The 24,471-nt window shown below is 37.8% G+C and overlaps 1 long non-coding RNA gene across 2 annotated transcripts in view; it reads left to right on the top strand.

The window, feature by feature from the left end:
• LOC108641815 overlaps positions 1-24,471 on the top strand; it is a 91,187-nt gene that overhangs the window by 28,397 nt on the left and 38,319 nt on the right. Inside the window, exons 2-5 of one of the 2 annotated variants that reach the window (XR_001922295.2) lie at positions 3,616-3,699; positions 11,858-11,938; positions 12,044-12,151; positions 12,386-12,445. This is a non-coding gene — a long non-coding RNA (uncharacterized LOC108641815). Of the gene's footprint in view, positions 1-3,585; positions 3,700-11,857; positions 11,939-12,043; positions 12,152-12,385; positions 12,446-24,471 lie in introns of both variants that reach the window. The other variant, XR_001922296.2, reaches the window with a different exon arrangement.

Below are 24,471 nucleotides of genomic sequence, written 5' to 3'. Positions count from 1 at the left end.
TGATCTTTGCTTACTGAGGATCTCAGGAAATCGTGCAAGATGAAACTCCCCATATTTTCTTTTCACACCAAAAGGGGTTTTTCTCATGCAGAAAAAAAATGATAAAGTAAAGGCTCTTTGATCCAGGCATAAAGATATACTCAAGAGTTGTGTAGAGGGGAGTCTAACTTATAGGAACTTTTCTTTTATTGAAAAAGATAATGAGAAATTATAGAAGAGAGGTCTGGTAACAACCAAGATGGTAGAGAGGGGAACTGGAGCTCATATTGGACCCAGAACAAAACTACCAAGTCAGGAATGCATTTGCAGAGATAAGTTGCTTGCCAGGGTACGTGAGAGATTGGTGCCGAAGAGTTCCCCTCTGCTTAGGTGCCACCACAGTTGAAATGGAAGGAATATGTCAACGTTGCTGACCATCCTCCGACTGCAGTGACAGCCACGTTTCCTCCGAATCTCAGTTATAGAAATGTTAGTATCATATATTACCAACAAAGACCTGTAGAAAAGCTCTAAAGCTATCTTGACCTGAATGGAAAGTCAGAATAGCCTGTTTCTTGCTGGATCAGACAGTTCCTCTGTAAGGAAACAAAGAAATAGCGAAATAATGTAGGACACGCTGACTTCTTGCTCCCATTAGCTTTTACCAGTGTTCTTCAGTGTTCTCTCAATTTGTAGCCTCTAGTAGAATAAATCTCAATACTGAGTCCAATACAAGGAGTGGTAGGCTGAGATGCTTTTCATCTTTTTCACATTATGGTCTACACTGTGACCAGAGTTGTCACTTGTCCCTTTCCTTTGCCTGCTGAGGAAATTCAGCTCTATATGAATGTTCTTGATTATGTTCTACTGTTATCACTCTACCTCCATGGTTGCAGTTCTTTTTGGTACCCTCTCATCAAAAGCAAAAGGCTGCTCAAACATTTTTTTGCTTCTTCAATCTTCCTAGTTTCTTCTATTGTAAATGAACTGCGCATCTGAAATTTATGTTTATGCTTTTCTGTCTTTAGGGTCTGTGAAACTGGTTTTGTGCAAAAAATAATACCATGCTACAGCAACAGCCAGCAGTGGTGTGGTTGCTGCAGTTCTAAATTAGTAACACAGGCAGAGCTGAAGCATTTCTGCTTCTGTACTTTCAGATCTTTCTCAGAGCTCGTTTCCCGATTTGTCTTGTTAGCGGTGATTTGCTTTGTACTCTGAGTGCAATTGCTCTGTTGGTAAGAGTTAGAGCAACTAGATCTCCATTTTTCCCTAGCATGGGCAAACCAGTAGTAATGGCCTCCTGTCCCCGGTGTTTCCTTGGCAAACTTCCCAGAAAAATGTGTACTTAATTGTAATTTGCTTTCTGTGGTCAGCAGCAATAGCCCATCTTTTAGTAGCTCAACAGCATCTCTATATTTAACTCTGTGTGTGTCTAAGGCCTCACCTGATCTCATACAGACTAACTCTGTATTTCAATTAAGTTGAATGTATGCAACAGAGATAATCACATTTATTGTATATACAGTTAATTCCTCTTTCATTTGCTACTTCATCTGCTTGTTAGGACTTCAAAAGAAACAAGCAAAAAAACCTCTTGCCCCTGCACTTTCTTTTGCAAAAGTAATATAATTTTCTGGGAAAGGCTTCCTCTGTGCACCTAGTATATCTTACTAAAGCTGGTTTTCAATTTTAGGCAGACAAGAAATTGTCTGTCAAAATGCTTCAAAAGAAACCACAAAATGAGCAGACCATGAATCTAGGAGCGTCACAAGAGTGGGAATATGAGACCTGCAAATATGTAATATGAGTCTTTTAGTCTAACCTCCTCTATTTCCACCCTGGTGCTAAATATACTGCTGACGTCCTTGCAAGAAAACAAATGCACTGAGTATGGAAGGGCAATGGGCACCATTAGTTTTGGGTTAGTTTCATTTCTGTGAATTTCCTGGATAATACATGAAAAAGAAACACCAAATTCTTGTAATTGTATTTTTGACTATGGTGGGGAAGTTTGGCAATTAGCAGATCATCTTAATAAAAGGTTTAATATTAAATCTAACATTTCAATAACAAATATATTTTTAATATAAGTGAAACTGATAGCTTTCAATCCAGGTACATATCATGCTCTCCAGGAACTCCTGTTCTGGCTTAAGAAAAGTCAAATTTGCATCTGAAGTGCATTAATAACTGCTGTCAAGTAAGAAGGTTGTATTAAAATATCTAACTTGCCTGTAGCATTTGCATCAGATAAATCAGCAATACTTTGTTAGCCATTGTTGTACTGTATTTCATGCAGGAGACAGATAACCAACCCTGTGTGTCCTGGAATGAGCCTTTCCTTACTGTTGATCAGGTGGGTTTTTTTCCTACCTCTAGCCTCAGGGAATGTAAGGAAAAGCGATATTGTTGAAAAAAGCCAAGAAAGTTGACTTCAAATTAAATTAAAACTCAAGTCAGCTAGTTTTTTTTTTTTTTGTGTGTGTGTGTGTGTAAAAGTAGGATGTTGATATTGAAATATTATTATCCAGTTTTTCCAGATTTTATGTCTTTCACCTATCACCATCTTTACTGTCCAGTTTTATAATCATGTTTAGTCATCCCCAAACTGAATTTTTGGGGAAGTATGTAATTTGCCACTTGGTACTCTTAGCACTGTCAATGGAGAACAGAAAACCCATCCAGTTTTGTGAATGACACCTCTTAAGGAATTTGCAGCTTCTTCTGAAATATTCTGTATTAATGACAGGAATTCTGGTTTTGAAGTTTTATATGTAGCTATGCTTTGTTTTGTAATAGCTAACTAGGAATGGTTTCTGATAAAAACATTGATTTAGCTTTGCAGCAAGCTTTTCAGGATCTCTTTCAGAATCTCTTTCTGTTACCATTCAATGAATAGTTCAGGTCTCTTTTTCTGGCTTTTATTTCAATGTTCTAGTTACTCCACTGTTAAATGAAGTGTTTAATGAGTTTTAAAATATTAAATATTGGACACAAGTTGCTTATGAAACCGTGTAGGTTTTTTTAATATGATTTATTTTAAAGTGTTTTGTATAAACAGTAAGTTCCATTAAATAACTATTAATGTCTCACAAATGAGTAATACCTTTTTTTAGTTTCTTTTTATAAGAGTTAACATGCTGCCCCAATGCGTGTGGATTCCTAATATCTGAATCTGATGCAAAGCACAGGGCTGTGGACTGGCATGTTCCACATATCAGCCATGGTGGGCCATGGCTTGTGCATAGGAGCATCCACATCAGATTTAGCATTGCTGTGCCCCTTTCTCTCCAGAGGCACAGTCTCCAGTGACAGCGAAAGGACCACAGCATCAGCTTTCCAGGGGAGCATCCTTCTCCCTGGCCTCTGTGGGGGACAGTTGCCCCTCTTCAGAATCCCCCCAGGATACTGTCACCTCTAAGGGGATTACAGAGCTATGTACTCACTATCTGTTGAGTTGGGATCCCAGCTACAGGGTGAGGAAGTAATGGTGCCCCAGAGATGCACGTGAGCAGCACCACTGTGAAATCATGGGGAGGTGATGGTGACTTAAAATTCTAAGTCTTCCGTGTGTTACACCAGGTGGGCTCTATAAAGTTTGTGAAGTGCTACTTTCTGGTGATTTTTCCATTCTAGGCCCTACAGTGACCTTATTGGTGGCTGACTCCAGAGAGACATCTCATGATTCTGAATTGAGTTTCTCCATCTCCAAAATCAGGGGTAAGGATCAAAGTATTTTGAGATACTGGGATGAAAAATACCATGGTTATTATGATTATACTGCTTGCTGTAAACATCAGAAAGGGAGATACTCTTTTCTTACATTCAGAAAGAATCAAATGCCATGAAGCTAATGGAATTGTAACAATAGCATGAGGAATGCTGTTAAAATACCAGCATGACATGGCTTGAGTTAGAAGTATTATATTTTTTGCCACATGTTAGGAACCACTAACCCTGGTGGCTACTGTAACTGATTAAAAATTGTATGAGAATCTGTTTTCAATATCTGTGATTTAAAAATATCGTGGAATGTAACACTGGAAAAGAAAATATATTTCCTGAAGTCTGCCTCAATGCCATTTCTTCACTGTCTAATTTCTGTTGTTCTGTTTTTTTTTTCTTTGTTTTTCTCTTTTTTTTTTTTTGTTTTTTAATTATTATTTTATACACCGTTTCATCATTTCCCCAAGAACTGACATTTATCAGATGTCACATGCTGAAAATCACCCCTGTAGTTATAAAAGTTTTTTTTATTTTCAGAGAGAATATTAAGCATTTCAAGGAGAAGAATCTGTTCATCTTTCTGATTTCTGTAGTATAAAATAGTAAGGAAACTTGAAGTGTTTTCTCTGTGATTCTATTGTGTCTATTGATCTTTTTTCCTTCAATATTTGAACATTACAGCTGAAAGGTTTGGTTAAACAAGTTAGATTTTTTACAGTTTCTATGATCTATACTTGAAGTGCATTAAACACTTAAAGTTCAGCCTAACTAAGGTGGAATGGACACTTCAAAATAAGAATTATCTTCCATTTTGTAATAAGGAAAACTGTAGAGCTACAAGTATCATCATGGTCACTTCTTCATAAACAAGTCAAACAGCTTTAACTCATAGATAGTAACATTTCTGTCCTGTGGTCTTGAAAACTCAGTGAGAAGATTTTCCCATGCCACAGAGAAGAATAGGATATCAGTTCTGAGTCCAATTTTTAGCTCAGACACAGATTTCTTCTGTGGCTTAGAACAAGTTATTTCTTCGTCATATGTTTTATCTTTACCAGATATATAAAACCTCTGAGGTGGATATGCTTGCAAAATGCTTTAAAGCAGTGAGGTGAAAGTTTAAAAGTTCTTTAAAAGAAGTTTCTGTGAAATCTCAGCCTGCTTCTGCAGGTGTCAGTGAAAGTTTTACCATAAACTTAAATGGTCAGAGTTAGGTTCTCTTAAAATCACATCTATGAAGTTCTTTGTGAATTGAAAGTATTGTCAGCAATTTATTTCATTTACATTAGTGACTTTATGTAGGTATTTGTATTAACAAGGCTTCTAGTCTCCCTGACACTTCATTCAAATTAGAGTTTGATTCTCCTGAGCTGTACTAGGCAGCATTCAGGAAATTAATTAATTGGCTTAATTGTTTTTCTTTCACCTACCTAAAAACATACATCCTCAAATCATATCAAAAAAGCTACTCATGCCTGAAATGTCACCATATTTAACTGGCTTGGTCTAAAGGTGGCAAGGTCCTGTCTTCCTGAACCTCAAAAAGCACTGAGAGTATTCCCTTTGCTTAATAAGGGATTCTGGCCTTAGAACTGTCATTGCCCTTAAATGTGATATCGAAGTAGGAGCGAGTCTGTAGGCTGTGACTCAGTAGGACTTGAAGTTTGGCTATCCCATCGCAAGAGCACTTTAAGCCTCCCAGTAAGGTGTCCTGCTCAGAAAGTGAGGAACAGCATGGTGTACTTGCACCCATGTCTACTGCTGCAATGGATGCTGACAGATTGTCCCAGGACCTGACAGGTTCAGCATTTACATATCTATGTACTGGTGGTGAGCTGATTATCTTCTCCTGCTATTTGATCCTGGATCTCCCATATGTCTGTTGGCTTTCTAAGGCATGTAGTGAATACACTGTTGCTTTGCAAGGTTCAGGGGGATAGCTGGTACTGCCAGAGGTTTGGCCACCTCAATGCAGATAGTCCTTAGTTGCTTCTTTAAGGTCACTGTGATTAACTTTTGTTTTCATCGAAGCCTGTGCTTCAGCGTTCTGGTACTGGCTGAACCTGATACTACCTGAATGGTAACAGGCAGCAGCAGCAGCCCAGAAGCGTGAGGTCTCCTGCTGCAGTGCTAGCTGTTGTAATGGCCATGCAAGTATTTTGTGTAGGAATGATTTCAAAGTGGCATTCCTCTAGACTGCACATTAATGCAGTTATGCCTGAGAGGATGGTTCAATCAGAGAGCAGGCTTTTCCGTCTGCTTCTTTCAAGGACTGCAGTTACATGTTCCAGGTAGCAAACATAGGTATGTGGTATCCTACAGTTATGATCCACTGGGAGGTGCAAATCTAAATGCAAAAATAGGTAGGAACATTGCCAAGTGGTTTGTGGTAATGCTTAGCAGCAAATTATTGAGTAGACAGATGGAGGCACAACAAATTGTTGTTTTCTCAAGAAAACTTGCAAGTGCAGTATTCTGATTTGGGAAATTTTGTCCTCAGTGTCAGGAAAGCAATTCTCCTAGATGGACTTGGTATCTTAAAATTGCTATCATTTTAGTAATGTTATTTTGGACATCAGAACTTCAAAACCTGAAATGATGTAAGGTGTTGGAATAAGTGTGTATACAGAGTTTGGTCTTTGTGGCTTCACAGAATTACTCAGACTTCCTTTATTTAAAAAAGGAACCACATTTCTCATGTTCTAAAAGTGACAGTCCTACAATGAAAAGAAGAACTAAATGTTCCTTGAACACGCTGATCCAGATGCATATGCAGCAGTTAAAGGGCTCACAGCTCAGAGGAAATGGCATAGTGGCTAAAAGGCAAACAAGGTCAGCTCTGAGGTAGTTGTGAGTTTTCTGCTTAGTGGCCATAACACTCCTACTCTAAAACAACTTATTTAATTGTCACTACAAGGGATGAATGGCCAGATGAAGCAGTTCTTTTATAATTGGATTTGGCTGAGTTACTTTACGTGGTTGGAACTGAACTAGAGAAATGGTCAAAAATGTTTGAATGGTCTTGGCACATTTGGTAGTGTGTAACTACTGACAAAATGTAAATGATTACATGGTAACTAGAAAGATTCTTGCCAGGTTAGTAGTGTGAGAATGCCTTGGCAAATTAGATTAATGTTTGCATGGAACAGACTCTGGTACAGCTCCCAGTAGTCATATGAGAATGTGATGTGTCCGAAAGCTTGAGCAAACACAGTCGGAACTAAGTGCTGATCCTGTTAATAGAAAAGACTCCCAGAGTCATACTATCCTGATCCATCTTTCCTTGTGTGTTTGTGCATCCTGCATGAAACTGCAATGACCAGTCACTTACAGTGAGTTGTTCAAAGACAGGATAAACAGGTGTTTAGAGGAATTGCCAAAAGCTATCAGATACTTACTACTTTTGATTTAATGATGATTTTGTGAAAATCCAACCCACAGCTAGGTCTACCAAAAGGCTTCTGTGTTCTAATGCACCTAATGGAATTTATCCAGAAAAGATGTACTTTACTGCGCCAAGGACCATGACTAGGCACCTTGGGAGGGAATGTACAAAACTCTGCACGTACTGTGGAAGAAACCGTTAGCAGGTGAAAATTGTTTGGAGGAAAGACAGGACTTAGATCACTTCACTTTTCTCTACATTCAGGATGCAGTTCAGCCTCCTTTATCCCAGGGTCCTCAGCCATGAACTGTTAATGAGTGATGCAGCTTGAAGCTACTTGGCTAACAATCTGCTGTAGTTTTCTAATGCAGAAAAGCTTCCCAAAACATTTAAGCCAGTTTTGGGCCCCCCATCAGCTCCAAAAAGTATCTCCTTTTCAAAAGTAGTAATTCACAGCCTGATGTCCTTTTCTTACTTTGTCTTTACTCTCTAAAATAAATCTCTCCTTCCTTGACTTTACTTTAGTGGTTACAGAGACACCAGCCTCTCAGTTCAGTGGGATTAACACTGATGCTGATCTACTATTTAATTTCTTTGTTGATTAGAATTAGTCTCTCCAACTGTTGTCTCAAAAATCAATGTAATTCTCTTCACAGCAATGATATTTTTCAGCTCTGCAAACTCTTAAATTTTCTAGCATGATGAAAGGTCCACACAATCAGCTAGTGTAACAATTTATACAACATAATCCTTGGAAATATACATAATGAGAAGTGAAAACTTTAGTCTTTTTTATGGTCATTTATGGTCATGTCCTGAAGTACTGTAATTGGTTTTAGATATTTGTTTTTAAAAAGTTGTCTAAATCTTGAGCTCTGTAAGAAAAGTGATGGTAGGCTTGCAAAATAAGGCCCACAGTATGATGCTGAATTGAGATTACTTCAATTGTGTTAATTCCAGGAAGTGGCCTCTTATTTTCTGCGATAAGAAGTAAAAGAAAAAGAGAAAATATTGGATTATTCTCATTACTTAAGAATGCAAGCAAGCAAGTAAACAAGAAAGAAGCAGCTTTAAGCATTGTGAGGGAAAAATTAGAATTATATATCAGGGGAAAGTTTATAAACATAAGAACTCATAGCCAAGGAAACCAGCTGCCAAATGAAGCTTTGGAATCAGCACCACTGAAGATATTCAGGGCTCGGCTAGACATCCATCTATCAGAAAAGGATAAAGAAATCAGTCCAGCTACAATGTAGAGATAATATAACAGAGTTACCTGCCAAATTTCTACCCCAAATAATGTATGATTCAGTTGGAATGGAAAAGAAAAACATTTTTGCTTACTAGGTCTTTCACTGATATAATCTTAAAAGCACAAATTCTTCTGCCTTTTAAAAAATATTGCTAGCAAATTTTTTTAAATTTTATTTATTGTAACCACATTGTGTAGGTTTTGCTGTAGTTTCAGACACATTGATCCTAGCTCAGATGTTGTATTTTTTTTAAAACTAAAAAATATATATTTACAATTAAAAAAAATCTTTGAATGAAAAATTCTTGCACAACATCTTTTTTCCTAGGAATATTCTGGATGTTGTCAGATCACTCATACCAAGCCTGAGGAAAGACTGTCAGTAAGATATTTATTTTTCGCATGCTTAATTAGAGGTATGAAGGATGGTAAGACTGGAGGGCTAGGGTAATAAGGTTATAAAGGTATGGTTAGCTTTTTACCTCTATGTCACAACAACAACAAATATAGGCCAAGAGAGGTATTTCCCATTCATTACTTCCGAGTTACTGTTCAGATCAGTGGTAATGACCTACTTCTAGTGGGTAGCCAGGCTACACTCATACAGTAGAGTTCAAGACTGAATTGAGCTGGCAGGCTAAGACTACTGGTTATCAAGGCCTGGGGCTCAGATTTTTAAGGGTATATTAACATTCGAGTAGTTGCCTATTGCAGTTTTGAGGAGTCTGAAAGCAGTCACCTTGAGCTGAAGTAAGTGGAGTTAAGGTATCTAAGCTCTTTACAGAAAGCTAAGTATACATTTATCTGCAACACTGAACACCTTTAAAATTGCAGCCTAGCAACCTCAAAAAGTTTTCAGTGAAACTCTGATTCACCTCTTTTCCATGAAGCCTCCATAAGCCTCTGATTTCCCCATTGTTTATCCCAGCACATGCTGTAAAAGAGAAGATGGATGACCATTAGCTTTTAAGTACACTGCTGCAAACATAGTGTCCTTTCAGGGCAATGCCTTCCAAAGCATCAGTCATATCAGAGAGACCAGGCTAGCACAGAGATGAAGCAGATACAATTTTAAAGAGGCTATTTCAGAAATGGAATTACCCTTAAATAACAAATGAATTTTCAGATCGAGCACTGAATTTTTAAGGAAATTTAACACATAGAATTTAGTATTTTCAAGCCATCCACACCTTGAATTCCCTAATTTGTACTGTAAAAATTAGTGCTAGTTTCTAAGACATGGTAGAGAGTAGATCAAGGCTAATTCTTTGCAAAAATAAGTCTGCCACATTATCGCTCTGCATTATGAAAATGTATCACATGATGGAAGGGAAGTATGAATATCTTCTATCTGATGTATACAATTGAAAAGGGAAAACACAGAGTGAAATCATCAAGCCACATTAGCCAAAGAGAACAGATAAGTAAGGGTATAGCACTGGAATGGTAAACAATCAAGCAGAGATTACACCTCTGTGTGGAACTGTGCGTGCTTTTTAGATGTGAAAACTAAAATGTTGACAGTAGAAAATTTAAAAAATCTAACACTCTTTATCACAGAAAATGTTCAAAATACCATAAGGATAGAGTAGTAAACATTAACGTGTATAAAAAAAAATGCTGCTCTGCAAATGACACAACTTAGTAGCAAGGACAGTAACTGCCACTGGACTCCGATTGGGCTCATGTACATGTGTGCATTTTGTGCCCTTACGCCCAGCTTCTTGCCACAGCTCTGATAGCGTCACCAACTGTGTGCCACAGCTCTCACTGCTGCCCTACCAGCCTGGCCTGGCATCCAGCACACCTTTCTCAACAAACACAGGAAGCAGGTCATGCATGTGCTGCTTATCGCCTCTATCTTCCCTTTTGAACATTTCTGTGAAACCACATGTGCTCAACTTTGTAAATATGGACATCAGATAAAACGCGAGAAAGTCTTACCATCGAAAGATCTTTACTTTGAATGTGGCAGAGTCTTTTTTCCTTGTTCCTTCCTCCTCCACCATGATGACAGGAAGAGTGCACTGTTTCCTCTGAAGAGGCTCATTACTGCTCTCAGTATCCAACATTTACCCAGATTTTCAGTGTATATGCACTTTCAGCTGCACAAAATATGGGACTTACCCGTACATTTTAAGTCACTGAAATAGGACATTTTGGTAGAGGAAACAGTCAAATCAGGTTACCACAAAGTGGGAACTTTTATAGTTGACTGTTCAGGCAGTGCTGCTGATTGCTGAGCTAGCTCTTAGTAAGAATGTGCAAGTTGTGCTATTTTTACTTGCTATTCGTCTAGTACTGGACTTGTTTGAAATAATTTCTTTATTCTTGCATATACAGGTATATATCTAGCAACAAGAATTTAGAGGAATTTTCTGTAGCTAATAGAATTCTTATAAGGCTTCCATTGAGGAGGAAGAGAGAAAAACTTGCTGAAGGAAGCTTTGAATGGACTCTAGAAGAAAGATCCAAATCCATTTGACATTCCCCTCATAATGCTCACATCTTTGCCTGTGAAAAGCAACCTTTGTTACCTTTGTCATGCCACTTCATGACTTCTTGTTAACTTTTTGTACTTTGCCCACTCATCTAATTCAATGGGTTTTATTCCCTGTTTTTCAGCCACTATCCTTCCCCAGTTTTCAATCTTTGCAGTTTGCACACAGACACCATCTGGCTTCACCCCCTGCATTTCCTAGACAAGGGTAATCTAGTTAGCCTTGTGAAATCCAAATCCCAGGCAAAAAAAAAAAAAAAACAAACCTGTACAAAACTTCTACAAGACAGGCTTTGTCACTTCTCTGTGAGGGGCAAGTACATTACCCATGGCAACTGTTAGAACAGAAATCACATCTAAAGCAGTAAGGTATCTTCTCAACCAACCTACTCTATTCCCCAAACTTTTCCTTTCGATTTACTAGAATTACAGCAAGTAATTTCTGGTCAAGAGAAAGTTTGACCAGAGTGTGTGTAATTACAGAACTTCAGAACATCATGTAAGAAACTGTCTATAAAATGCTTGGAATAAAGTAGATTAAGAACAGATTTGCTAAAGAAATTAGGAAGTCATTCCAGTGTTCTGTTCTAAATAACATAGTGAAAATAAATCTCTGAGGCAAGATTCTGGACAAAGACATTCCTTTGAAAAGAGACCACAAGATTCCTGGTCTTCTTAATGGAGAAAACAGAAAATTGGTCTTGGTTTGGGACTCTCAAAATGCTGATCCTTTTGAACAATGTGGACGAGTACAGAGTATTGTCCAATGTATTCATCCTTGAGCAGAAATAAACCAATTTTCTGTGTGCTCTGACTGTCTCATAGATGCTGGGAAAAAAAGGAAAAAAAAAGAAAAAAAAGAACTCCCTTTCCTTTTTATGTTTGCTGTCTTACAAAGTTTCTAAAGGAATTTATTTGGATGAGGAATTTTGATCTGTATATCTATTTTCCCCTGAGAAATTATGATCTAGTTGCACAGTTCAGTGGTTTCGAACTAGATATTCTTTTATTTCAGACTTTGCGACTCTAAAGCCAAGAGGGAACTACACATATATAGGTGCAATTCCCTAATATTGGCCACAGAGTGAGGATTGAGGTGAGTTTACTGCAACAACACACCCACCCTAATTTCTAAACTATAAAGACTTGATTTCTATGTTTCATTTTTTGTTCTATTCTGTTGTCTCTCCTGATTTAACAGTTACTCCTGTGTGTCTTCAGAGGAAGAATGCATATCACAGTCCTGCTCTGACAGCATAGGCTCAGTGAAATGAAGAACAAGTATTCTATTGTCGTGCACCATGGAAAGGTAAAAATATAATCAACACCTTTCTGTACTTGGCAGTCAGAGGATTGGAAGGGTGTGTGTATGTGATGATGGTTGGGTACCAGTGATATAAGATACTTTCAGTCTTGTTAAATGCCCCGAGAAAAGCAGCACTGTCTGCTCTCAGTATGACTGAGGTTGTATGACACTTAAATGATACAAGACTGTCATGTAAGAACTAAGTAGCATATTAGGTGTCCTATTTTTGTTTTACAGTGTTCCCCAGTGAAAACCACAATTTCACTTTGGTTTGATGATCACATCCTGGTGGCATTGGTACGTTTACATTTTGATATATCAGAAGAGTAGAAGTAGACTGGCTACTGTTAGGGAGCAGTGTCTGATATTAATTATTTAGAATTTTGCAGTCTAGAACTGGATTTTGCTTTCTTCTAAAATGGCAACTTTTTCACTCCACACTGTGCAGAGAAAAGTCTTGCCAGTGGAAATTCTTATATTGGTTATTTATAAACATTCTTAGAAGGGTGGCTTTTAAAGGATGTGAGATGTAAATTAGCAACCTCTTTTTAACCGCAGTGGATGCACAGGTTCCTTTTGAGTTCTAATGAAGCAGTTTGGAGCTGGAGTCTACAACATGTTTGAAGTAATTTTGATGTTACTTTTGCACGTTTCCAAGATACCTAAGATGTGGCTAATAATAATAGCAGGCTTTGTCTGTTTCTCTCAGCATGTGGCATGAAAGTATGTGGTCACAGAGCTATGCATTATTTACATGGTGTCTACATGTCATCAAGTGGTATGGCAGAGAGCCAGCTTAAATCACTTCTGATTTTAAATACAGGACACTGAATAATAATGCTGTGTCACACTTGAGGACACTGGAATCTGGCAAATCAGCAGTAGCTCAACATGTCAAGCTCATTTGAGTTGCTTTCTCCCTCCCTGAATGATCATAGAATCAAAATCAAGATACAAGGATACTGTTTAAAGTTGGCATTTTTTTATTTCCCCCCTGAAGCAGAAGACTGTGCCCAGAAAGGAGACACACTCTGATTGCTTACTACAAAGATGTGTCATGAGGTCACTGCCCTCATGCAGGAATGTCTGCTCCTGAGAATGGGCAACCACTGTATGGTGCATATTTGCCAATAATCTTGTTGTCTCTGTAAGTGATAAATCTGTTTGGTATGACTACTTTCATTCATTAGTTTTTTGAAGAATCTATTGTAACAGGTCCACCACCTCAAATAGTAAGTGTATTTTTTAAGAGGCAATCCCATTATTTAGAATGGGTGCTTTAAGGGTTTGAGGTCTCCCAAGGAAATCTAGGAGTGCTGTTCTCAGCCATTGTTCTGCACCAGCTCTAACTTCCGTATCACCCATAGAGATGGCTCATCTTGCCAGCTGGTAGAAAACCAATTCAGTGAAATAAAAACATGAATAGTTTTCTCTTGGTTTAGTAATCCAATTGGGTTTACCAAGGAGCCATGTGAAAATCAGAGAAAGTAGAAGGGAAGGAATATGCCTGTATGTCAAGGCAAAAAGGATGCAGAGAGAAGTGAAGGGAGTAGAACTGTTAGATGAATTTAACCATACTGTGAAAGCTCACCTTAGAATGGTTAATGGACAGGGAAGGAGCTGTTAGAAGATTAAAAGGAGCACCCAAAATACTGGGATTCATTTTGCCTCATCACCATAATACTCTTTTTATGAAACTAGAGCTATATATACTCATAAAAACATTTTGCTTTTTTTCTTTTAAAGAATAATGCAACCATTGGAGTCAGTGCTATGAGTTCTTTCAAGTTAAATGCTTAGTTCAACATTCCACTTCCATTTCCTGGCAGAAAATGTTTTATATGAAAGCAACTTCAACCTTTGAGAAGGGTTCATTTACTGTTATGTTTGGTATCAGCTTTCCAAAAAATGCAGTCTGCATTTGCTGTGTTATAGGTTCTGGTTTTAATATTGTTTTAGGAAAAAAAGTTTTATGGCATAATTCCGAAATAAAATATTGCAACAGAATTTTCTCTATATGTGAATTCACCTCATGTGCGAGTGGTTTAAAGTCAGTTTGATCACTTAAAGCCCAAGCTATCCTTGAACCAGCTGGTAACAAATAACACATTTAACTCTCAGTCACATGAAACTGTTAAGTTGCCTTTTTATAGACAACTACAACCCTACTGCTTCTGAAGCACAAGGGAATATCATACGGACTTGGAAAGAATTGAACACCTACCATATGCACATAAAGAAGGGTAATAAAGATGAAAGGCAAGAACTGAGCTTTAATTTCTATTTTTCTGCTTTTGATTTATCAGTTGCTTCTGCATTGCTGCAATTTTCTTTGGCCTAAAATTAGGGAGAAGATGCTTGAATTGCTTAGTTTGATCAAATCAATCAAACTTAGGCTTCCCACTCACTCAGTGTAACAGACACGAAATGGAAAAGTGCATTCTTGGTTTCTTTACAGCTTTATTGTACATTAATTTCTGAAGTGTTGACTGCCGTAACAGTCCGCTGCAGTGGGCAGTTCCTGGCCACGGGTCACTGTTATGGAGTTGCTGTAGCGATGGTGATATGGACACTGAATAGGTAGAGTTGTATCAAGTTGACTCTGTACTAGAGCTAGGGCTCACTGGTTGGGTGCAGGGCCATAAAAACATAGTTGAGCCTCTTTTGGGACCTTAGTAGCTTCTCTGCATAGTGCTGCAGGACTATCTCAGCTGTCAGGTTTTCTCAGGAGTCACTGCACTGTGGTCCATTGCCATGTATGGATGTATTCTGGGAATTATCCTCCACGGGGCTTCTGCGTTAATAACCACCTCTAACAGAAGAAAAAGGACCTTCAGACAGGTCTGGCCATGAGTGAGACAATAAGGTTAATCCTCTGTGCTGCTGAGCCTCAGCTTCTAATAAAGGACTCGGAACTTGTACGGGTAAAGCTTCAAAGTAAGTACAGATTTACAGAGGGAGGGCAGATAAGAGCGTTGTAGCCCACCCATTAAGACCACCTGGTTTTAATATATGGTAGCAGTCAGCCTTTGTGCGATGCACTCTTTCCATACCCTAACCCTTTTCCAGGGAGTAAGATCTCCAAGAATGCTGCTGGCAATGTACTTGTCAAAGTTGGGTGCACTGCAGGGTCTGTCTGTCAGTCATATGTAACAGTTTTTATCACCCCTTGAACTGCAGTAGCTAAATCTGATGATCAAGCAGAACCTTAGTAAAATAACTTTTATAATATTTAATATCTGATGATGAATGCATGTCCAATGCTTTGAAAATGGAAAGGTCTGCAAAAATGCAGACTATTATTTTATCTGGAAATGTGTTCCTTTTTTGTGCATGTGCAGGAGTTCTCATGCCTTTTCTGCTATGAGTCCGTATGGGAATAATTTCATTGTGAGAAGAAGGCTTCCATTCTATCCTGAAAAAGAGCTGCATGGAAATCACAGAAAGCTGCAGAAGAAAGTATCAGTCATTGTTTGAAAGCATTGTGGCCTATGGAGATGGAAACCAGAACATGGATTTGCCTCCAAATTTTATAAGCTTCTAGAAATACAAATGATGAGAAACAAATGCAAAAAGTTCACAAAAGTAGTGGTTGCTTAAAAAAAGAATAAAATCTTAAAACCTTGTTGCTTTTATGATGAACAGACCTGGTGAGAAGGATATCAATTGTCTCAAATATCATCGTTTAAACAGGCAGTGTTATTGCCAGTATTTTTTGGTTGCCACCTAGATTAGTGTAACACTCCTCAGTGGCTAACAAAGAAATTATCAACCACTGGAACAAATTATGAAGAGGGACAGTGAGCTTACCATTTCTTGAAGTCTGCAAACTGAGAGTGGATGGTATGCTTCAGCAAACAGTGGAAACACAGCTGGGTGAAATTATATGGTTGTACTACAGAGAAGATAATATGAAATATTCTATGTCATCTTTTCTATCTTTAAGAGCTATAGTCTATAGTTTCACAAATACCATTACAAAGAACTCCTGAGAAGTAGTGATAACCATAGCACCAATCTGAATCCATCTCCTGATTTGGGATATATTATGTCAAAGTATTGAAAAAATTACACTCTAATGTTTCTACATTTTTCTGTCATTACAAGTCATATTACTAGTATAATTTTACAATATTAGAAATCCATTTTTGAGGACCAAAGAGACACTTCCTCTTCCCCAGAGAGCTCGATGTACTTCAGTTCATGATAGAGTGTATAGACAAGTAAGCACATATACTGCTGCTTCCCTACTTGATCTATTTCTGTAAAATCTGAACTCAGTAAGCTAGATTCACTCACTGGAATAAAAGGCAATCCATGGAGGAAATTCTAGGATACTTCTCATTATTGTAGGCCATTTCTAAGCTAAACTTCAATATTCTTCTCCTTGCAGTTGATCTAGCACACTGCTTAAAATTTTTTTTCCCCCAGTTGAGAACAGCTAATCCATTTTCCCCCCTCCAGATTTCAAGTGTTTTGGGATGTTGGGCACTGTAGAAACTTAAATCTAGTGGGACAGTTGAAAGCTTGGTAAAGCTGTACTTGACTGAACAGCTGGACATGAGAAGAAATAGTCCTTCAGTGTCAGGTGGGTTTGGCAGCATGGCCAGGACAGCATAATTGGGATGTCCTAACTAATCCTAGAAGATCTGAAAAAACATCATGGTATAACTTTTCAACTATTGCAGGGAAAACTGACGATTTTGTGTCCAGAATGGATATGCATAATTGCAGAGGGAGCTTTTTTAAGGTTTAGGTTGTAGCCAATGGCTAGTTACCCTTGTTTCTGTGAGTGTCTAAAGTCCTTTAGTGGCTAATTTCTTCTACATACATATGTTGTGCCTCAATAAATATCTCAACTGTCCCTCAGCTGGAGGGCTGCCTGGGAGACATAATTTAGCCAAACAGTGTGTCAACCAGATACAATGATGGGAGCAAAGTGTAAGTGAATCCAGAGGAAATTTGATAGGTTATCATATGGAGGCATTCAGATTGCTTTATCAAGCAGTCTTTCCTGGTCTTAAGTTTCACAAATTTATTACCTGCAGTGATTCAAATAAGTTCAAATTTCTCTTGTTACTGTATTTTGTGCTTTTTTGAAAAGATGATTGGAAAAGATGGATGCTGAAAAAGAAGAGTGGCCTCTGATTGCTCTTAGGCTTTTCAAATATATTATCCTTTAAAAAACCTCCACAACCTAGTTTGCTGTAATAGTTTCAGCCTCAACAGTCATTAATCTATTTACCATGCAATGACCATAGTAAAATATAGGTGTGTATGTTTAATACTTTGATTTCATGAACCTACAAGAACAATTTGGGGTTGTTTTGGTTGAAGGAACTCCTCCATTTTAGTTCCCTAGAGTCTAGCTATGTGGCTCTCTTCTAAAAAGTGTAATAATATAAATAAAATTATGAAGTCTCTAAACATTTGAAAGGTTGGAGAACTAGACTGTGTTTCCATTCATCAGGGAGGTTCTCAAAAGTAATTTTTGAGCCACACAACAAGGAAACTGGGAAGAGCTTGAACTGTTCTCTTTGCTATGTGGATATAGAGAAAATAGCTTTCTTGTCCCACGAGGATTCTGTTGATTTTGAAATTTTAGGCCTGGCAAGGGACTCAGTGAATATATGAGTGACTTAAGAAACAAACAAACGTATTTCATTTTAATGCTGACCTCTTTTTTTCTTTTTTTAACCTTTTAATATAAACTAAATTAAGTTTCGACAGGAGGAGATGCTTTTAGCCGCAAAGCCAAGACTTTTTGTTTTAAAAATGTTGAAATAGCATATTTCTAGAGTTTCAAAACCTATTTTTTCCCTTTTTTTTTTTTTTGAGGACAGGAAACTGTTCTGGGAATAATTTCAATTTTGATGAATTGTCAGTTATGACCATATCTCCTCTAGGAAAGCCCTGTCCTCACTACCAACTCTAAAACCAGGCTTCCAATACTTTCCAGAAGTCTAAGCTATGATTGCCTTAGTTACCTCACTGATGCATTTGAATGAGACATAGATTTTGGGCAACTGTCTTTATCCACTGGCGTAATAAGTTATAACAAATAATCTAGGGCCCATCTGGAGACTGATTAACATTGTCTCTGGAATAAAGATGTCTTCATTGCTAGACAGCTGAAGAGAAATACATGGTCTCCATTGCAGTGTGTCTGGATATCCTGAGAAGGATATCTTATGAGGATCACTCTTCTGAACTGGAGGAATTAACAGTGATCTCTACAAAGCATCAGCTCTTCTCTGTAGTCCCAGAGAGGAACGGTGCTTCACGATGAATCTTTTTTCAAGTAATAGTTTTGAAAGTTGCATTCCATTATTCTTCCAGCCTCAGAAACCAGAGATCTTTTCTGTGTTCTGTGCCAAGACCCTCCTTCCACCCATATTGCAAACTGGCAATGCACAAAGTGCAGCTAGTGGAATAGCCCATTAGCCAAATATATTACCAAAATTAAATGCCCTACTCCTGTACTAATCTTCATTTTAGTAAAGCATTCTGAATTTCATCCCTTACTGTCTGTGCTAGTCAGTAGCAGTCTTTTTCTAACCAGTTCATTTTGCATTGTTTCGAATCTCAAATTTGAAGCATAACACCAGTGTTATTTTTGGATTCACTGAGCACCAGTGCATTGTAGAAGATCAATGGAGAGATTTTGGCAGAGGTGTAGAGAGCAACAGGGGCTTATGGTGCTGCCCTTTGCACTTGGAGTTGAGGCAGAAGTGGAGGCTTGTGGTAGGGGGCAGGTCTGTGCTCCATTTTCTGTTTGGTACAAGGAGCTTGCATTTGAAGGCACAGGAGATTTTTTTTTTCCCTGCAGCTCTTGAGCACTGTGAAAATTACTAACTGCCCTTTCATTTTGAAACTGAAAAGGAAGGACTTCAACTTTTGGTTCTGCTGCTAAAATTTGTTTAAGGCACATCTTGTTTCTGAATCCTGATGATAATTTGATTTTTCTGATTGTGTGTTTGGAGCATCTGCAGATTCAGGAAAATTTCAGCAGCTACTAGCTGACATCAGTTTTACTGTCTTTCTTCATGACTATGGAATAAGTATTTCTCTATAAAAAGAAGAATGCTTCTTGTGCACACTTATTTGGCAATTAAAAAAAGGCAATTATTTGAAGACTAATGGTAATGGCATTTAACTGCATTGTCTGCTTGGCCTGACTACAGCTAACTCCTGGCAGTGTCTTGAATCTACAGCTACATAAATGAGTAATAAGTGTCATAGAAACCTTGTAGAAAATAATATTGTCTCTGAACATCAAATAAACCGTCATAAGCCTAGTCTTGGTACTAAACTTTTATTCTGATCATATATATGTCTTGTATTCTCACTGTTGGTTCAGAAGTAGGTTTGATTTGTTGCAACCTTATCCTGTCATTGCCTTACTTAAATAGTATATTAAATGTTGTATAAATACTTATGCATGAATGTTGTCAATAGATAACATGCATCCTAAAAATTGAAATAAAATCTTCTAATGGCTTGGATTAGAAAAGACCTTAAAGATCATCTAGTTGTATTGTAGAATACAATTAAATGACGTTATAAATTCAGAAGTCATATAATGTTTTGCAATGTTGATTTAAATACCAGCCAGAAGAAGGGGAAGTGTTGAAAAATAGTGTGACTAGTTAGATTTAATTCTTTATTAGGATAAAACAGAAGCATTGGATTCCAAATAACTTTGTATTGGCTACATTCACTAAGAAATTATGCTCCTGACTGTTTCAGATATTTGAGCAATCTTATATATATAGGACAAGCTGAATACAAGACCCTTCTGTTGTTAAGGAATTACATACTTAATACTTGAAGACAGACCCCTTTGGCAGCACGTCTTCTGTACTTCCACACTCAGCTCTGTAGTTACCCAAACAAAGATACCTACTAGTGTCTTAGATTGGTCCTAACCTGACTTCATCATACCTCAGATCCTACCTTCATCTTAAATTCTTGCAGGGCAGCTTAGCAGTTTGAGTGAAGAAACCTGTTGTTAGTAATGCAGCTATGAAGGGCAGCATTTCACACTGACTCACAAGAGAAGATTTATTACGTACTTAGGAGATGTCACTTTTATGCATATTTTGGAAAACTGAGGGGAAATAAGTAACCTTCCCCCTGAAGTAAAGAAATTTGACAGCTGCAAATGGAACAGGCTGAAGCCATTTTGGAGATGGATGTTAAGGTTGTACAGCATTGATGGGATTGTTTAATAAGTATTCTCTCTTTTTCTTTCATTACATGAGGTTTTGCTTTTCTTGGATCACACAGATTATTGTAAAAATGTAACAAGCTACTATTCTGAACATGCCAAATAAGAAACAGATGGACCTCTTTAAAGAATAGTCTATCAGTAATATTAATGGGATCTCATGTTGAGGAACCAGGCATCTCCCTTTCCTTACGCCAGTCTTCTTGGCCCAGACAAAGAGGCTCTTCTAGCAATGACTTGCACATGGCAAAGAAGAGGAAGGAAGTTTTGGTAGCTACAGAATAAAGCATGGCATCTCTTTTCTCTTCTCTTCTCTTCTCTTCTCTTCTCTTCTCTTCTCTTCTCTTCTCTTCTCTTCTCTTCTCTTCTCTTCTCTTCTCTTCTCTTCTCTTCTCTCCTCTTCTCTTCTCTTCTCTTCTCTTCTCTTCTCTTCTCTTCTCTTCTCTTCTCTTCTCTTCTCTTCTCTTCTCTTCTCTTCTCTTCTCTTCTTCTCTTCTCTTCTCTTCTCTTCTCTTCTCTTCTCTTCTCTTCTCTTCTCTTCTCTTCTCTTCTCTTCTCTTCTCTTCTCTTCTCTTCTCTTCTCTTCTCTTCTCTTCTCTTCTCTTCTCTTCTCTTCTCTTCTCTTTCTCTTCTTTCTCTTCTTCTCTTCTCTATTTTTAATGTGCTATACCCTTAGCTGTTGTGCACAAGGTTTTCTGTGGTGGACTGATTTGAGCACAAGGCTTGACCCTGTTGTCAGTGTCCCTTTTATACCACAATTCAACTGGTGTAACTCCACTGCCTCAGTGGAGATCCTCCCACTTAAGCGTGATCCTCCCCAATTAATACTATGTAGAGCTATATTCATGTAACTAAGCAAGAACCTTCTGAATAAAGAAAATTCCAGTTGGTGTAGCATAGAATAGTATGTGCATAATACTCCTTAGACACCAACTTATGCATTTTGGATTAGAGCTTTACTTCAGGTTTTGTATTGTCTTTTTTCTTTAGCAAAAAGTACTCTCCTGTTCTCTTGCCTTGTCTTTCTCAATAAAGAAAGCTTAGTGGTATTAATGACTGGGCACCTCTTGATCTTCATGAACAACAGCTTCTTATAACACATAACATATATATTTCTGTGCTATGCACAATCAAAACCTGACTTACCTGCTGTGCTTAAAGCCAGAATAGCAGCTTCACAAACAAGTATGCCCTTTTGAGCTTATTAGTATGATGAGTACTCTTGGTGTGCCAAACCTTGGGTTGCCTGTGAGACAGCCAAGTGGTTAAAGACAAGTGTGAGACAGATTCAGTGGTTTTTGTAGCCACCCTGAATGTTCACAAGGGTGGCATGGGCAAAGCATACGAGTCACACAAAAGATGCACTTCAGGACAAATAATAAAGCTGAGATGTTTCTTTACTGCTTTTATTTTCTTTAATTTGGGATATTTCCAAAGTTGGGCGGATGGGTTGTACAGTACATGTTTGTTGATGAAATGATAACTTAACCTAGATAAAGCACATACATACTGTTATTTTAATAAAAGAAACAAGGCTCACGTTTAAAAGGGAAATATAATACAGTAAACATCCTTTTGTACTGGCCTAGTTATTTTTCTAAGCTTGTGCCAGGCTGAGATATTTGCCTTGCAAAGTAGAATTTTTGCAGGAGTCTGCAAGTTCTATAATACCTTTTCCAGCATCTGTTGAGGGAGCCAAAATCCTGTGGTCAAGTGGGCATCTCAGTTACAGCTCTTTATTGAACTTCTAATGCATTAGATTTTAAGTCTCCCAGACCTTTCTCTCCCTGAGCAAAGTTATCGAGCTTTTTCAGCTTCATTCTTGTTCCAAGGAAAACACCAGAAAGTGAACACACAGTCTTCAGCTGGTGATGTCCATGAGTCTTGGATGTCCATGATGGTTTTTGGCTTAAACTATTCAAAGCATCAGGAATTTTTTTCTTATTTGATTTTAAAACAACCTGTAAACACAGGGGAAAGCATTTTCAAAATTTAACCCTGTTTTCCTCAGAGCACTGATTTTTTTCATTAGCTATTGATGTCTTGTTAGGATTTCCTATTCAGATTTTATCACCTTTGTGTGCATCTCATCTTTAACGTATTTTAGAATAATTTTTAAGTAAATATTTGATCCAGTCTGATTCTGTAGATGTTATTGACACTGTAGGAAGGTTACCTGTTGCAAACACAGTAGAGGTCAGAATAGAGGTAGATGTGAGTGCCACTACCAGTACTGAGAGCAATTATGTCGAGTTACTGGTCTGGGATGCCACACTCAGTGATAGCTCTCATCAGTGGTGTGGTTTGTTGTAGAATTTCAATGTTAAAATGAATATATTCCTTTGCTACCTTGTGACCTGGTAGAGGAATGCAGACACAAGCACCCCTCTTAGAGAGGAGAGATTAGATTAAGTAGTGAGAACTGGTGTGAAAATAAATCACGTTTTCTTCATAAAGAGGTCTGTACTCAGAATCAGTCTGATGTGAAGCTACAGAAATCTAATGCCACCATCTATGCTTAGACCTGCCACAACAACAACCATTACAACCTACTCCAGGCCTTCTGCACTTTTGTAACCAGTACTCCTTGGATCCTCCCAGGTGTCTTAGATGATGTTCATTAGGGACATTAAGATGGGCTTTCTGTAGGAGAAATAATGCTTCCTTCCTTTATACCTGGAGTGAATAAAGGAAGCTCAGCAGCTTCTTTGATGCTCAGCTATGATAATGGTGGGCTGAACAGGCCCCAGAATGAAGGTATGGTGTCAGCATGGTGGAGAGAGCAGAAGTTTTTGCCATATCTTGAAGGTAAGAAAAGGGCATATATGGAAAATTGCCTGAGTGTTTTGTATTCGATATTGTCTTTTCATAACACCAAGTGTCCTGGTAGCACAAGCTAATTTACATTTAGAAATCTTCCTAGAAACATTCAAAATGGTTTGTCTTTACAGAAGATGAAGGTTACTTAAAAAACTGAGCTCCTGCCTGGTGGGATGTTTTAGGTTTCAGAATATATGGAGTTTACTTTTGTCTTGAATTAGAACACAGTCAGAAATGTTTGTAGAAAAAAAAATTGAAATGTTTCTCTTTGATACTATCAAATCAAATATAAGAAAACAAAAATCCTCTCCTTTCAAAGAAAAATGCTGAATATTTGATGATGACAATATTAATGACCTTTGAAAATGCATTATAAATCCAGGGCAATATCAACATTGGTATTAGTGGTGGATAAGTTTGTTTAAATAGCATTTAAATCAGCTTATTCATGAAACACAATCTTTTAGATGTTTAGAAATGTCTTATTATACTATTATGCTTAGAGCTTATAGTTATTATACTTAGAGCTGACCTGTTGCTCATTTAGCTGAAACTGAAAAGTTGTTCTTGCAGCCTAGTATATTTGCTTTGAAGGAAGAAAGCCTCGCAAAAAACAGCCTTGCTGATAACTTAGTTTTCAGTGAGGAGCTATGAATAATGTTCAGGTAAACATCCAAAGCACTAGGCCTGCTTCATCAGAATGGTGTTCTGATGACATGTTGCACTGTCAGTTATAGCCAAAAGAATCCTTATTAGTGTTTCTGAACAATGCTGGTACATATTTTTGCAAAGAACAATGCTGGCCATGCTTGTTCATGGGATAGTCATTAGTAGTTTGATTAGCATTGTTCTGAGCTATGATTTTCCAGCCAAAACCTAACAACCTTCCCCTCAATCCCCCTTTGTGAAAACTATTCTAAAACTCTGTAAGGCACGATGAAGTTTTACAACCATTTAGTGAGCACCCTTTTGTTCTTCAAATGTGTCTGTACAATAAGGGGAAATCTTCAAAGTGGTGACCCTGCTAAGTTCAAGAAGCAGCACCAGAGTTTTAATAGTTTTTAATATCTCTTTCTAAGAACTTTCAATTCAGAATTATCAATATAACCTCTTCAAAATGCTCTCTTTCAGCAAAGAAGGAGTGTGTATATTTCAAACAAAATATACAGTGCCATACTGGTTGGCAAAGCCCAGGTGATTCCTTGGGTCCTGCTCCCAAACAGAAGCTTGGTACTGCAGCAAGAGCTTGGTACTGTAATATGTTTGAATCTAT

Source organism: Manacus vitellinus, unplaced genomic scaffold (genome assembly GCF_001715985.3).
Source record: "Manacus vitellinus isolate BGI_N305 unplaced genomic scaffold, ASM171598v3 scaffold_8_pilon, whole genome shotgun sequence".
Classification (NCBI taxonomy): Eukaryota; Metazoa; Chordata; class Aves; order Passeriformes; family Pipridae; genus Manacus; species Manacus vitellinus.
The sequence above is the reverse complement of the archived record's forward strand: the minus strand, read 5'-3'. Positions and strand labels throughout refer to the sequence as shown.